Source organism: Seriola lalandi, unplaced genomic scaffold, assembly GCF_002814215.2.
Source record: "Seriola lalandi dorsalis isolate HSWRI2012SDOR001 ecotype SW California unplaced genomic scaffold, Sedor1 jcf7180002054300, whole genome shotgun sequence".
NCBI lineage: Eukaryota > Metazoa > Chordata > Actinopteri > Carangiformes > Carangidae > Seriola > Seriola lalandi.
In genome coordinates this window covers 59832-74511 of record NW_019524853.1, presented here as the reverse complement: position 1 = coordinate 74511, position 14680 = coordinate 59832, and the positions used below count along the sequence as shown (strand labels likewise).

General features: G+C 42.1%; 1 protein-coding gene across 1 annotated transcript in view; it reads left to right on the top strand.

Annotated features, from left to right (window-relative positions):
• The first annotated feature begins 453 nt into the window (after nt 1-453).
• Nucleotides 454-14680, top strand: part of LOC111655056 (zinc finger protein 609-like) — a 39093-nt gene continuing 24866 nt past the window's right edge. Inside the window, exon 1 of the mRNA XM_087174010.1 lies at nt 454-977. The gene's annotated coding sequence lies outside the window, so the exon portion shown is untranslated. The remainder of the gene's footprint in view (nt 978-14680) is intronic.

Genomic DNA, 14680 nt, shown 5'->3' with positions numbered 1-14680 from the left:
CTTTTATATTATTTTTCATTAAATCGTCTTGTATTTATTTTACTATCATTATTCTTGTAGCTCATGTTTGTGTTATATATGTATTATATTATATGTATATTTGAATGTTTTCTAATAAAGATTGGGGAACATTAAAAAAATGTATATATATATTTGGGATAATCTGTTTTAATTCTTGTTCAGTGGGAGGAAGTGAAGACGTGTCCCTCATCTTTACATATCAGTCAACAAAATGAAGCTTTTTTTTAACCAATAATACTGTATGAACTAACTTAACATTAATATTTTTATTCCAGCACACTAATAGTTAAAGAAGTCTTCTGAATGACACAGCCTTTAGTATCAGTAAATTATTTTTGGCCCATTCACTCAACCAGCTGAAGCAGCAAAATGGCGGACATTCATGAACTGGTCACAGAATTTGATAAAATGGAAACGAAATGTGAAATTGTACTTTTCCACATACATGCATTTTATTTACAGAGTCTAATTAATTTGAATCCAGTTCAAAAATCCATGTGAATCCAGGTCCAGCGAGTGAGTTGAATCCAGCGTGCTGAGTCCAGATCCAGTGAGTCCATGGATCCGGTGTTCCGGGGTTTGGGTGCATTGTACCTAACAGCCATTTAGGCCCACAGTGCTGTTTGTCTGTCTGTTGCTGTCTGTGTGTCTGTAAACAGGGATAACGCTCATCTGGAAACTCTGGGAATATCACATCCACTCATGGAATACCTGGGATTAGTTTTATTTCCATCCAGGCCCGAGAACTGACTCCGAAATGTCGGTGTTTCCCGCTGTTTTCCAGTTTTCTCCGGGATGTGACCGTGTGATGGCTGCGGTCCAGTGAACTGGGAGCACGTTGACTGGTTTGCCTGTTCAATCCACCAGTTTGGGAGCTTGTCTTAACTGTTTTTACTGGGATTACTGGAACCTATGGAGTGCACATGAACACTGGTCGGATAGGGATTCCAAACGGGGTAAGTGGACAGGCTGAAGTCGGCCCTCTCGGTGGGATTTAGATCCACTTTTTTTAAACGCGGGATAGCCTGCTAGCTATCCCGGGGGTTAGCTCAGCAGGCTAGCTGCTGTCTTTGTCTGGAGAGACCGGGGAGCTAAGGGGCATGCGTCCATCATCGGACACGTCCCCGCCTGACCCGCTTGTTTCCTTTTTACCTGGAAAATTTGAAGCAGTACATCCACACTGTGTCACCCAGTTTAAACATATTAATATATACGTTTCATTGCGTGTGTACTTCTTTATAACTCCGTTAAAACACCCATTTGTGGTCTGTTTTACCGTCCTTTTACAACACCGCTAGGATGTTTAGCATGTTTCATGCTATTATAACATTTAAATAAATCCAAATTGCCAGCTTAATTTAGTCTCCATCCTCATACTCCCTTATATGACTAGTTGTCTTAATCAATGATGTATAAGTTATAGAACAACAGAAGACAGTAGGAGGAATCTGAACGCTTGTCCGATAATGGAACCATCGCTTTGACAGGGAGGTTGAAAGCGCCGCATCGGTAATTGTCCATCACACGACGAATAGGACGTTAGGTCAACAGTTATATAAAGGATCTGAGCGCCGGTGTACGTTGGGGGTTAAAGCCGGCTTGAGCTATTGAATCTCCACTTTAAATGAGGGTGTAGTTCCACTAAAATGGTTCATTTATTGTACAGTTGCGCGGAAAATACAACATTTCTCCCCGCTCTAGCGAAGCAGCACCGCGTCCGATAATGGATCTCTTTAGCCTCGTAGCGGGCCACGAAGGGCCTCGGACTAGCTGCACAACTTGTGCTTAATTCCTGCATATTATTCGACTCTTGTCTCTTAAGTTGGTGTTGGTGTGTGTGTGTGTGAGTGTGTGTTGTGTGGTTTTTTTTTGTGAGCCACTATCGGTGTGCGTGTTAGCTTTGCGCTAAAGGGCAGTGAGATCCAGGGCCGACCGCTAAGCTAGCCCTCCGATTAATTCAGCTAACGGTAGCAAAGTTAGTCAGTTCCGTGGTGACTGGTGTGTTTGCAATAATTTACTGTTACTTTACATGTGCCATTAGCCTGAGTGACCCCCCCCCCTGTCCCGTTATTAGCATTTTAAGCACCGCTTTTGTTTACTGCCCCACCACCACCACCCAAACAGGCAACCCTCCACAAACCAGTAACGTGGCTAACAGGCTAGCTACATGATATTAATATCCCCTGAGCTGGGATACCGGGCTCAACTTTATTTCTAACTTTGACCACAATGCATACAAAAGTAAAGGTGTTGTTGCTGTTAGCATAAACAAGCTACTAGTACTATGATTCAATACTATGTTAATACAATTGCATAACATTAGCTACTGATTGACGGCCTGTAACATCAGGTACTAGGTTTAACTACTGTGAAGAGAAATGTCTCACAGTAGAAATAGTTTGGTTTAAAGGTATTCAAGTCACAATGCAAATGTGTGTGATGGTCATTTAACCTAAAGTAAGATTTAATTTTTTATCCTTTTATCCTCCATGTTTTATTTCCATTAACACTCACTTGTTAAACTCAGAAGCAGCAGAGAGGATTATATCTGTGAATGAACTCAACACAATAGACAATGCATGTTTATCTTTCTAGTAAATCCACTGAAGCATACAGGCTCTGGGTTCATCTGGAGGGAGGTGTGTGTTGTGTCCTGACAGTCGTTTAACTCGTTCTGACTTTCACTAAATGATGTGTCCTCTTTGTGCACCGGTGAATTTGTGGTCTTGAGAATGAAGATGTCAGGATTTGGATGTGGAAATGTCCTCAAATACAGTGTCAATAGGGTTTTTTGTTTGCTTTTTTTCATTGATACACACTCTCTGACAGTGGTAATTGTGGGAATGCGTGAAAAAGCAGAGTAAGAAGAAATATGAATAGTGGTGAAAACAGTTTGGAGAGTAACAGCTGTGCCGCTTGTGGAGGATGAAAGGAAACTGAATATTTTGAAACGGTTTTTTTCTGCACTAACTACTGAAAAAATGTAAACAAAGGCAGTGAACCACAAAAGAGAAGGACGTTTTCTGAGAGTGCCCTCGGTTGGTTTTCTGACTGAAGTAACACAGACTGTAAAGGAGAACATCAGAATATAAAGAAATCATCCAGAGACATTCCAGATTATCCTGGAGATTAAGAAGCGTATTCTTTGTGATGCTAACAATCATTTCCATCATTGATGAATCTGCTGATTGTTTTCTTGAGCTTTTTTGGTTAAAGGTTGGTTGTGACTACAAGTGTCCACAAACACACAGACCTGTCAGTGTACTGCAGTGTTCGGCTAATAACCATTGACAGTGATTTAAAGCACAACGTGGTGTCATGATGTTTCACTGCAGAGATCATTTGACTAACGTGTGATTTGTCTATTGAAATTTGAAAGACTCACAGGCTGATTTTAAGACTGGAGAAGTGCTTTTGTTTTCACACTTGCACATGTAGTGTAAGTTTACTTGATGTTGCATCACCGAAGCAGAGGTGTCTTCTTCGTTTCCTGCAGACCTTTGAACAGTGAACTCCTCTGATCTCAGGCCGTTCAGCCTTTTGCCAGTTGACGGTTTGTTGAAATAACGGCACGTGTGTTCACATTGCTTTAGAAATGCTCATAACTCTTTGTGCTTTGGCACAAAATGCTCCACCTCTTCAAAACTAAAGGCTTGTCATGACGAAGCACAACGAGGCGAATAAATCCAGCACAGGTTTGATTCCTGCTTTGGTACATATCTATTAACCCTTTTTATTTTCCTCTTATTTGCAGGGATATCTTGATATATTGTAGATTATTTTCCTGAGATATTGCATTTGTTGCAAAATCACACGTTGTGATACTATTGTGCCATTTTAATAGACTTTTTCGTGGAGGTTATTTATCTATAAGGACAGCCTCTAAGTATTAAGTATTTATGCAGACTACATTATGTCAGTTGACTGTCTTACACTTGTTGAGTGGATAAGAGACGACAGTCCACAGAAATGAACAAGCGCCTGATAAGCCCTCACACCAGTGAAGTTCACAGTAATACCTGTGGACACATAAAACGGCAGCGTGTGATTATCTGCAGCCCAGAGCAGACCTCTGTAGTTATGTGACGGTCGGGTTGACATCGGGCTCACTGAGCCGGTCTGCCCACAGGAAGCTGAAATGAGCTGATGTGTCTGCTCCTCCCTGGAGGCCGGTCAGACAGGAAGAGGAGCCGAGGGCTGCGTGACCTGCCGTCACCCCGACCGTCCCGCCCGCCCCTCTGCCGCATGAACAGCCCTGGAGGTCGCTCAGTGACGGCTGAAGTGTTGAGTGACTCAGTGGAGTTACCTGAGCTGATGGACAACATCTGGGACGTCCAGTTTCAAGTTCGGTTTCAGCTGCATTTTTAATTTTTAAAAATATATTTCTAATAAAGCTGCACGATATGCAAAAAAAGTCTTTGTGATTATTTTGGCAGATGTTTCCATGTGAGTCACCATTTCAGTTGGAATGCTCATATTTGCATTTTGCTTCGCTGAAAAAATCTAAAAATGATGATGTGATTTTTGTTCCTTTTACTTCTGGAGAATGTGATGTGTAGGTCGGAGGGTCTCTGTGGCAACACAACACTGATGGTGCTAACAGTGCACAACACTGTGACACGTTTTAGCTTTATCAAAGAAAACTGCTGCTCCGGTGATTTGGATACTGCACTTGGTCATGTTGCATTTTCAATTTGTTTTCGATTCATTTTGCATTTCTAGTATGAATAGATGCTTTCGCGTAAGGCTGCAGCCGAGTATTGTTTTTTGACTAATCTGCAGATTATTTAGTCAGTTAATGATTGAGTCTGCGCTGCAGCCTTTATCTTGAGATATAAATGAGCTGTGGGACTTTCAGGCAACGTACACACCGCTACGTTTTAGTAGCAAAAGAGTTGAGTTTTAGAAGGATGTGTGTGGACGAAGCCTCAGGAAGTGGAGCCTTTGCCAGATTTTAAACACAGACTTTTATTAACTAAACTGACCATTAAAACCTCAAAGCTGAACTTATTTCATGGATATAAGTATCTTCAGTCTCTGAACAGCCGTCCAGGCGCTGGTGTAACAGAAACAGAGTTGTACTCAGTTTAATCACCTTCTGTATCTTGAACTGTGTCTGAGCTTCTTCTGTTCTGGTCGCGTTCGTCTGTGTGACCAGCAGTTAAACAGGTGGAGATAAGGCAGCTCCACAGAAAACACTGGGGTCCTCTGCCGTTGAGGTCAGTTGAACCACCTACTGCAAAGACAGTGTGATAATTTATGTTTGACTGAGACACAGGCCTGTTGACTAGAGGGACGGAGAGAGATAAAGGCCTGGGCGGTGCAGATCTCTGGGTGTTGACTGCAGTTTAGCTGCTGCTCCTGCGTCTGAACACAGACTGAACCCTTCAACAGCGATCAATGACCCCTTCAATCACCTCCTGATACAGAAACGTCCTCTTAATGATTTCACACAATAAAAATAGAAGTTACACGTTTGATCAGCATCATATTATTGAAGAACAGAGCAACATGAGCCAGCACAGCGGAGAGATGAGTTAATGTTACATCGTGGAAATCAGAGGTGAAACCTTTGTTCAAACGGTTAATTGATAAATTTGCCAAATCAAAAGAAAATAAACCAATATCTATTTCGATAGTCAGTTAATAGTTGAGTCAATTTCCTGTAAACAAACCAAATATTTGCTGATTCCAGCCTCTTACATGTGATGATAAGCTGAAGCGGAATGTTTTCGGACTGTTGGTCGGAACAGAACAAGCTATTTGTGGCTTTTGGCTGATTTTAAATTATTTTCTGACATTTTACAAAACAGAATCAGAAAGATAATCAGCTGATTATTCGTAGTCTCCGCCCCGGTGGAAACAAACGTCAGGTTTTCATTCAGATTTTCTAAAAGTTCTGGGAAAGTCTGTGAATCTATTTACAGCTCAACTGGCATCAGAAACATTCTGTTTAACGCAGGGCTGAAACTAAAGGCTCAAACAGTAATTGAAATATTATTTAAATCACAATACGACCAAGTGAAATATCCAAATTGTAAGAGCAGCAGTTTTTGTGTTGATAAAAGATCAAATGTGTGACGCCTCAGCCTTCAGATCATATTCTCCACATAAATGAACAGGACTGTTGGTGCAAAAATCACATCATAATTTCTAAAAACATTTCAGTCAAAATAAAATCATTCCAACTGAAATATCTCCCAGAATAATCATAATATGATTTGTTTTGCAATTATGTGAATAATCAATTGACTTGTTATTTGGATTGGTTTTATCTCTGTTTGGTATTTTCTATATTAACTTATTTATGTTTTGTATTTGATTTGATTTAACTTCTTGTTGGATGCCTATAATTAAATTTTCTTCACTGGTCCTGAAGTGTTTCCATATGAACTATTATGACTTATCAGATTCATTGTTTCTGTTTGTAGCCGAGTCTCACAGAAGTAGTTGTAGTAGTTGAAGTAGTAAGATTAAAAAAGAAATATTAATCAATAATTAATCAAACAACAAAAAAATCCCTCATCATGTTTTAATGTAAACAGGATCCTTAGAAATCAGTCTGTGTGTGTGTGTGTGTGTGTTGTGTGTGTGTGTGTGTGTCTGTGTGTGTGTGTGAACAGCATGTGCGCTGTTAGCGGTGTGTTGGCGTGTTGTGATGCTGTTAAACCTCTGCAGTGTTCAGCTCAGAGCAGCTGACGGAGCCACACACCTGCTGGTGGATGGATGGAGTCGTCCTGATGGATGCAGGCGGTGCACGGCCGCTGATACGAGCTCTTCGCTCACTCACTGTTCATGCTGTAGATCACAGACAGAGAGCAACAGACCGGCTGCACGCGTCTTCATATTTTGTTTGTATACCATTAATCTGTGCCTCCTGCAACAGTGTTTTATGAGCCTGCTCCGCTGACCGGTGCTGAACATGTAGTGAACAAGGATCTGCAGTGTTGTGTGTCTAATTGTGAATTCGCACCATGTTGGCAGGAAAAGAGAAACCTTCTTTATCCCAAGGATTCATGCATTATTCCAACACCGTTACCCCAGCTGATCGCCCTGTAGTCTCACATTCAACAGCAAACCAGGTAGAGACAGAAAGTCTGGCTGAATCTGTCCCGTCTTTGTGTTTGAAAATGTCTTTGTAGCCATTTTCAAATGTTGACGTGTCTTTTCTCACCATGTGGGAAAGATCGTAGCCGTCACAAGATTCTGATGTCGTAACCAAAACCAGGACACAGACGAGTGGTTTCCTCCCTCTCAGCTGATCGCACCTCCGCCTGCGTCTGTACGATGTGACGTGAAGGCCGCGACATGTCGCTTCACTTTAGCCACTGATTTTTTTTGTTTTCTGCCGTTCTGCTTTTGTCTGATGGTTGATGGCAGAGAGTCGAAGTAAATATATAGAGAAAAAGGTCAGGGGATGACCAGCTCTTTGCTCTTTGGATACAGGTTTAGCATTTGTTGTTAGATGGTTTTCAGTTCACAGCTGCTGCGGCTGCTAATGTTCAGGCGCCTGGCGTTTAAAGCTGCAGTTTGTCAGTGACAGTGAAGTTCAGGCAAATTGTTTAAACCAGTGGTTCCCAATCTTTGGGCCACGAAGGTGTTGCAAGTGGGCCGAGAAAATCAGTTGCCAAATCGTTCAATTTTGGTGAAAAGACAAATGTTTTTAAATGAAATTATCTTTAACAACATTAAACTTGCTAAAATCTAAAACAATGTTGGGAACTTGTATGTATGAGCCGGACCACATCGTAAACTTGTGCTCTGAGAAGGTGGATTATTTGTCCTCCATGTTGTCAGGCGTGGGATGTGAGTTTTTCCAGTGAACCATGAGTTGGAAAAGGTTGGGAACCACTGGTTTATACCAACTGTAAGTCGCAGCCTGGTTCATCACTCTTTACCGTCCCCTGGAAACACTTCCTGTTGTGTTGTGAGTCTTCAGATGTTTTCTGACGTTGCTCGTGTTTTGTCTGTCTTGTTGAGAACAGCTGTATTAGATTGACTATGGCTGGGTAAAACCCCCCACCCCCACTCTGCTGAAACTCACTGGACACTCTGATAACTGTGATGCCATTGAGATGAGGTGTTTTGGAGCCAGCAGACTGAGAGGACCAGACTCCAGCAGCAGAAAACACCAGGACAGAGAACAGCTTCACGGTCTGGGTTCTGTTTCAGGCTGCACTCAGCGGCTCCAGGCCTTTTTCTTATTACAGATCTCATTGTGCTGCCGCTGGAGTTTGCGGGTTGTTGTTTTTATGCCTGTCGAGGATTTTATATTTCAAGGCGTCAGTTGTTCCTGTGGTTGGCGGAGACGATGAAGACGTGGTTATCACGTGGAGCTGCTCGGCCTGAAGAGTGATGTTGTACAAGAACCATGACACAGTTGTATAAAACTGTACAGTGCATGAGCTCATCATCATGTTTTCAGGTCTCTGTAACACCTCGAGGGAATTCTTTCAAACTCAGTATGAACGTTCATGGACTCGAAGAGGAACTGATTGGATTTTGAAATGAACATGGGTGCTGTTGGCGGGAAGCATCCTGCATTATTCGGCGGAGTTGTGGCTTCAGTTTGGTGATTTACTGACAGCTGCTCACAGGCTGATGCAGGAGTCTGGTATTTCTGCCTTTGGTAGTTTTTTCCCCTGATATCTGCAGAGCTGTGATTTATGATTTAAAAGCCTGAAAAAATATATATGAAACCAGAAGCTTCAGTGCAGCTGACAGTTTCTTCCTTATGAGGCCTGAATATCGATACTGATCTCCTGATTCACAAACTTTTGTTTACAATTGGATTCTTGGTGATTCAGTCACATCTGATAAAAGCCCATGTAAAGCGTGTCGGAGTTTAATATGGGGACATAAATTTCTTCTTCATCTATCCACAGAGCAACACAGTTTAACTGTCCATTATCGCCTCAACTGTAAAAATATTTCCTGGTTATAAAACTGGACAAAAGATCAAAACATCTTTTTTTATTCCTTTGCTGGTGCCATTTTGTTTTCAGGTTGTCTGTCCGTCCCATTCTCATGGACACGATATCTCCGTAACACCTTGAACTTCTTCAAACGTGGTACAAACGTTCACTTGGACCGGAGGATTTGCTGATTAGATTTTGAAGTAAATGTCGGTGCTGTTGGCGGGAAACATCCTGCACTGGTGTTTTCGTTGGCGTTGTGGCTGCGGTCGGCCTTTACAGGGCTTTAGATTGGTGATTTACTGACAGCTACACACTGCTGCATCAGTCTTTTATTTTGAAGGAGCAGATCATTGATCTGAAATCTGTTGTGTTTCCAGCTGCTACAGGTGTTTCACTCGTTTTTATTACATGAAAATAATACTTAAATGAGAACAAACTCTAACCCTTCTAAAATATGATGAAGGATGAATTCTCACTGACGGAGCTGAACTGAGCTGCTGAGTCAGAGTCCCAGTCCGCAGTGACGCTGGTGTAGAGGCGAGCTGCAGTTCTGTGGACGTTCCCAGAGGAATCAGACAGTCCAGAGATCGCTGACTGATCAGTCTGGATTTCTGCTGCAGTTCACGAAGCTGAAAGTCACCTCGCATTTCCAGACATCAGTGTTGATGACTGTTGATGACGAGCGTTCACTGTTTCCATTAAGCTTCTCCACATATTAAAAATTAAAATTTTCCAAATCTGTAATTGCAGTGTTGCTAATATATTTTTCCATTTTCCTGCAAACTGATAATAAAGCTCATGTGTTTAGGATTCAGAGAGGTCGTCTGATATCTGATCGTTTCTAAATTAAAACCATATCCTGATTAAACTGAACAAAAATCAGGATTAGTTCAGGCAGAAACATGTGTTCACTTCTGATTAATTCATGAGCTCTGTCCACAGAGTGGTCAGTATCAGACACTGACCGGTGAACACAGAGGGACAATAACAACCAGTCTGACCTCAGACGGACGGGGACAGACGGACCACTTCCTCTTTAGGAGAAACTGATTCGATCAGAAACACACTCTCTCCGGCAGCTTCGTCTCAGCGTCTAATTTCAAACCAAAGCCTAAAGACGTCAAACAGACACCTGAGCTGACGTGACGTTGACATCTCACTCTGCTGCTTTGTTGTATCACACTGATTTCCTGACATGGCGCTAACACGTTTGTCTTGTTTTGACAAAGCTTTTAATTCAAGGTTGAACTTTATGTTCCCAAAGTGAAAGTAACAGTTTTTACAGCAAAGTTAAAAAAAACAGAAGAGTTTAGTGTTTTCTTTTTTTTGTTTGAAGCTCAGAGTGTTGAAGAATCCAGCTTTTCTGAATTATGATTCAGAATCTGTGATATTTGCCTGTAATGTTTATTCCTTTACTCGCAGTCTCAGTCTCCACAGATACTTGAAGTCACTGTTAAATCCTCGTCGTCTTTGATGAAAACCACGCAGACATATTTATTGCTGAGTGTAAAACCATGAAGGTGGGATTTAATATTTATAGTCTCGTCATTTTTCTTCGAGTGCCTCAGCTGTTTATCTTCTTATTTTGGATCGTCTCCTCCAGCTCCGCTCGCTCTCAAGCTAAAAGAGTCTTTTGCAGCTCGGGAACGTTTTGGCAGCCTGAAGAAATGTTAAACAGAAGAAACACTCAGCGCGTCTCCCCTGCAGGTCACAGCCAGCAGACGTCATCTGGAGACGGCGTGTAAACATCCAACAGGCGGCTGAAGTAGTGAAAGTGGTTAGTGGATTATGGGATTTACAACCCACTAAAAACTAAAGTTAAAAGTAGTTCAGGGTTAGAATGAACTGGATCATTTAGCAAACCAGCCACAGACGGGCTGGGTCAGTGGTTGTCCTGGCAACAGCTGATCCAGTTATGGTGTCTTAACCAACACAATGAACATTTCCACCCACCAAGGCAACAGCGTCATATAAGTACAACACATGGCTTGGAAAATGTGAGTCGTAGAAAGTGTAAATGATGCACTTCTGTGTATGACAGTGTTTTCCAACCTGGGGTCGGCAAATCTGAAGGGTCATAAGATGATTCATGGGAGAAGAAAGAAGTTGTGATTCAAAGATTTGTAGTAACTATTTTTTTGTGACCTAGGGAAAGTCACTCTTTGTTGAAAGTGCTCACCACTCGTAGACATCTGAAGGGGTCAAAGGTCAAATCAGCTCCACCAGTGCTGTCAGAACAGGTGCTGTCAAAGGCAGCGTAGGCAGCTCATTTAAAGGTTCTGTAAGCGATTGTCACAGCCACTAGATGATTAGACTGGACTACCAGACCAAATCAAATGCTTCGTTTCAGTCAACAAAAAACAATCCAGAGACACCCATTAGCCAACGCTAGCATTTCCGTGATATGCCCCACAGCTATGCTGACAGTTAGCCAGCTAGCGATGGCAGCATTTGCTGATCACATTCATAATATGGGTAACAGGAGGTTAGCTAACGTTATCTCTTAGACCACTATTGGCTCCTTGGTCAGACCGGGAAAGAATTTCAGCCTTGAACTGATCTGCTGGAACAGGCCACACAAATGACACTGATGGACCCTGTAAAGACTTTAAACTTTTTTATAGATGTTCTGACGTTCCACCAGCTGACCAGGATTTGAGCCTGTAGTCCTCAGTTCAGTCCACCCGCGATCTGGTCTCATCTCTTTCTTTGTCCGAGGCCTTTTTAGATGAAAACGTGGTTTCTTCTTCAGTGGAGGAAATTCTGGATGGTCACTTTCACCGTTTACAGTAATTACAGAGCTGAGAGTCTGAAAATCATTTGTCTCCAGAGGCTACAGCCAGGAGAGCAGATAAATATCCAGGTTTTTGACTCAAACGTTTTTATATTTGTATTCTGATATTAGCTATGTGGTTTGGTAACACTTCAATAAATGCAGTAGAACTTGCTCAATGATTTTCTCCATGATTTCACATCACTTCAGCTAAAAGCTTGCTGAGTGGTAGCAGTGGGCAGGGAGGATCAAATGAATGTTGCCATAATGATCACAACATTAAGTCAATCAGAACGCAACAGCATTTACTAAATTGTTTAAGATTCCTTGGTCAAAAAAAGCTAAATTTAGACAAAAGCAGTTTTATAGTTTCACAAAATGAAAGTGTAGTTTCAGGTATTAATGGTCTTTTAACATCTCCTTTATTTAGGCATCAGTACTAAGAGTCTACTCTGTCATGATGTGGTCATGTGGCCACAGTGAGTGATAACGCTGACTTACTGTCCCTCCCTGCTGAATAGTGAGGAGATTTGTGCTCTTGCATGACAGCAGGGACTATAAATACACAGACGCCTCCTGTTCTCATAGTGAACCTGCGATTTGCAAAACTCCCTCATCCGACAGTGTCACTAAACAAACAGACGTCGCTGTGAGAGCTCAGGCATTTGCCTGCAGCATCGTGTTCCATATCAGGTGTGATTTGCATCCGGCTGATTTATTTCTGTTACACAGAGATGGTTCAGTGTGCGAGTGCAGGTCTGTTGCTGAGTGTCGGGGAGATCTGAGCTCACAGCTGACGGTTCTCCTCGGCGCTGTGTGGTGGAGGTGGAGATGACTGTGCTCGGTTTATTTAATTTTCCAGGACTTTCGGCAGCAGCTTGTCAGCATCTGAAACTGAATGGGTTTTAACTGTGCCGGTGGCCTCGTCATCAGGGCTGTCACACTAAAGGAATTCTGTCAGTGATTTAAGGTGTCTCAACAGTGCTTTTTTTATTTAGTTACTAAATTCCTCTGACAACGTCCACGCAGGTTTTAAAACCAATTGTTCGCTCGTTTTTCTTCAGTGCTGCCACTTTCTGAGGCAGAGCGCCACGTCATGCACAGTTTTCAGATCACTGCCCTTCTTGCTTTCGTGCTGGACTAGATTTCTAAATGCAAAGGGACACAGCAGGGACCTCTCCAGTCATGTTTGTGAATCAGCAATTTGCCATTTTATGACTCACTGTCCCAGTTCTTTACGCACGGTGCAATAACTCATCATGTTGGTAGAGATAGAGTCAATATGGCTGCCATCAATTTCATTCACCAGAACATGATAACAGTTGTTTTTAAAAGTATAGTAAATAAAATAAATAGTAAATGATTAATGAATAAGGACACAAACTCAGATTTTTGTTGTGGTAGTTTCTTGCTCTCCCCTATAGTTTGCTTGTATTGTAATATAGCACAACAGCCCTACTTGTTATTGAGTTGAGAAATGTTAACAACTGTTCATTCTTTCACTGCTGTTTCTTTAATCATCTGTCTTTAATCCTAATCTTCATGATTATGACTCTGGCATTTGTAGAGTGAATTCCTGCCCCATCAGCGTTACACACATTTTGGTTTAGAAACCTGTCAGTGTTTCCTTTTTATATACATTTTGCAGAAGGACTGAAATGTCATGAAGGTGCAGTTACATGACTGCAGAAGGCTTTTAATTTGAAAAGATGGCTAAAGTGGAGACATGTGGCAACACCTGGCTGAGGTGAGAGAGAGAGAGAGGTTGATTTAACTAGCGATCGTAAAGTGAGATATATTTTTATGGTACAAATTGGCGTGCCACCCCTGTTGGTCTCTCTACCAGTCCTCTCTGTGTGCCTGTCATTCAGTGTGTGCATGAGAGCAGCGTGTGTGCTGGGTCTAGTCTAAAGGAACTAAAGTGAATGTCGTGTAGGAACAAAGTGAATCGTCAGGGAAACACCGCCGTTCATTCGGATAGTTGTTGGTTTGAATGTGGTGAAGCTGCAGGATGTAGATATCAGGTAAAGACTCCGTGGTTCAGTCCAGTAAAGACATGAAGGACCAACATGGGTCATGTGGATTTGTGTTGTGAGGTCTCTGTTTCCATTCTTTAAGTGGTTTTCATGATAACCAGCCACAACAACAGGGCTGGTATTGTTTTCACCGTGCGTGTGTCGTCATGGCAAAATGTGGTCCTGGATAATCAACTGTAGCCAGAACTACAGGTTTGGAGGTTATCTGTGTGTGGACAGACTTCGTCACTGTGATAACATCACAACCTGCAGATACAGTCATAAACTTTAAACGTGTGTAGCTGAGATCCACACCTGTCACACCTGAAAACACACATCACGTGACCATTCAGGTACACTGAGCATTTGTGAGCCGGTGTAAACAGGAAGTAGATTGTCTCCGCTGCAGTTGATTAGTCACAGGAACTGCAAAGACAGTTGTAGCATTAAAACAGAGAATGTAAGTGAACAGCTGCTGCTAGCAAAGACAACAAGGTCAGTTACACTGTCATTCATTATCATGTTGTATTCACCACTGGTAGACCAGGCTGATGACAGCCAATCAGGAGAGACCGTGGGTGTGACCTCATCATTAACAAAGGTCTCAGTTTCTGTCCGTCCAGACTACAACACAACCCCAGAGTTTTCAAAATAAAATGGGACCAGCAGTGTTTCCGAAAGTCTCAGTTCTGGTGCTCATGTCAACGGGAGACGAAAACGTAGCAAAAGAGATGAGTTTTAAAACAAAAATGTAGCTGTGTGGACGTAGCCTGAGTATTTGTGTAATAATGCAGTAGTAACTACTGAGGACGTGACACCAGTGACAGACTGGTGTACCACCCCTGGCTGTAACTAATTATCATCTTCATGAATGTAAGTCAGTAACTGTGAAAGTCAGAGCTGTTGACGATCTGGTCATCAGTTGAAAATCTGCTTCTGTCCCAGTTCAAACA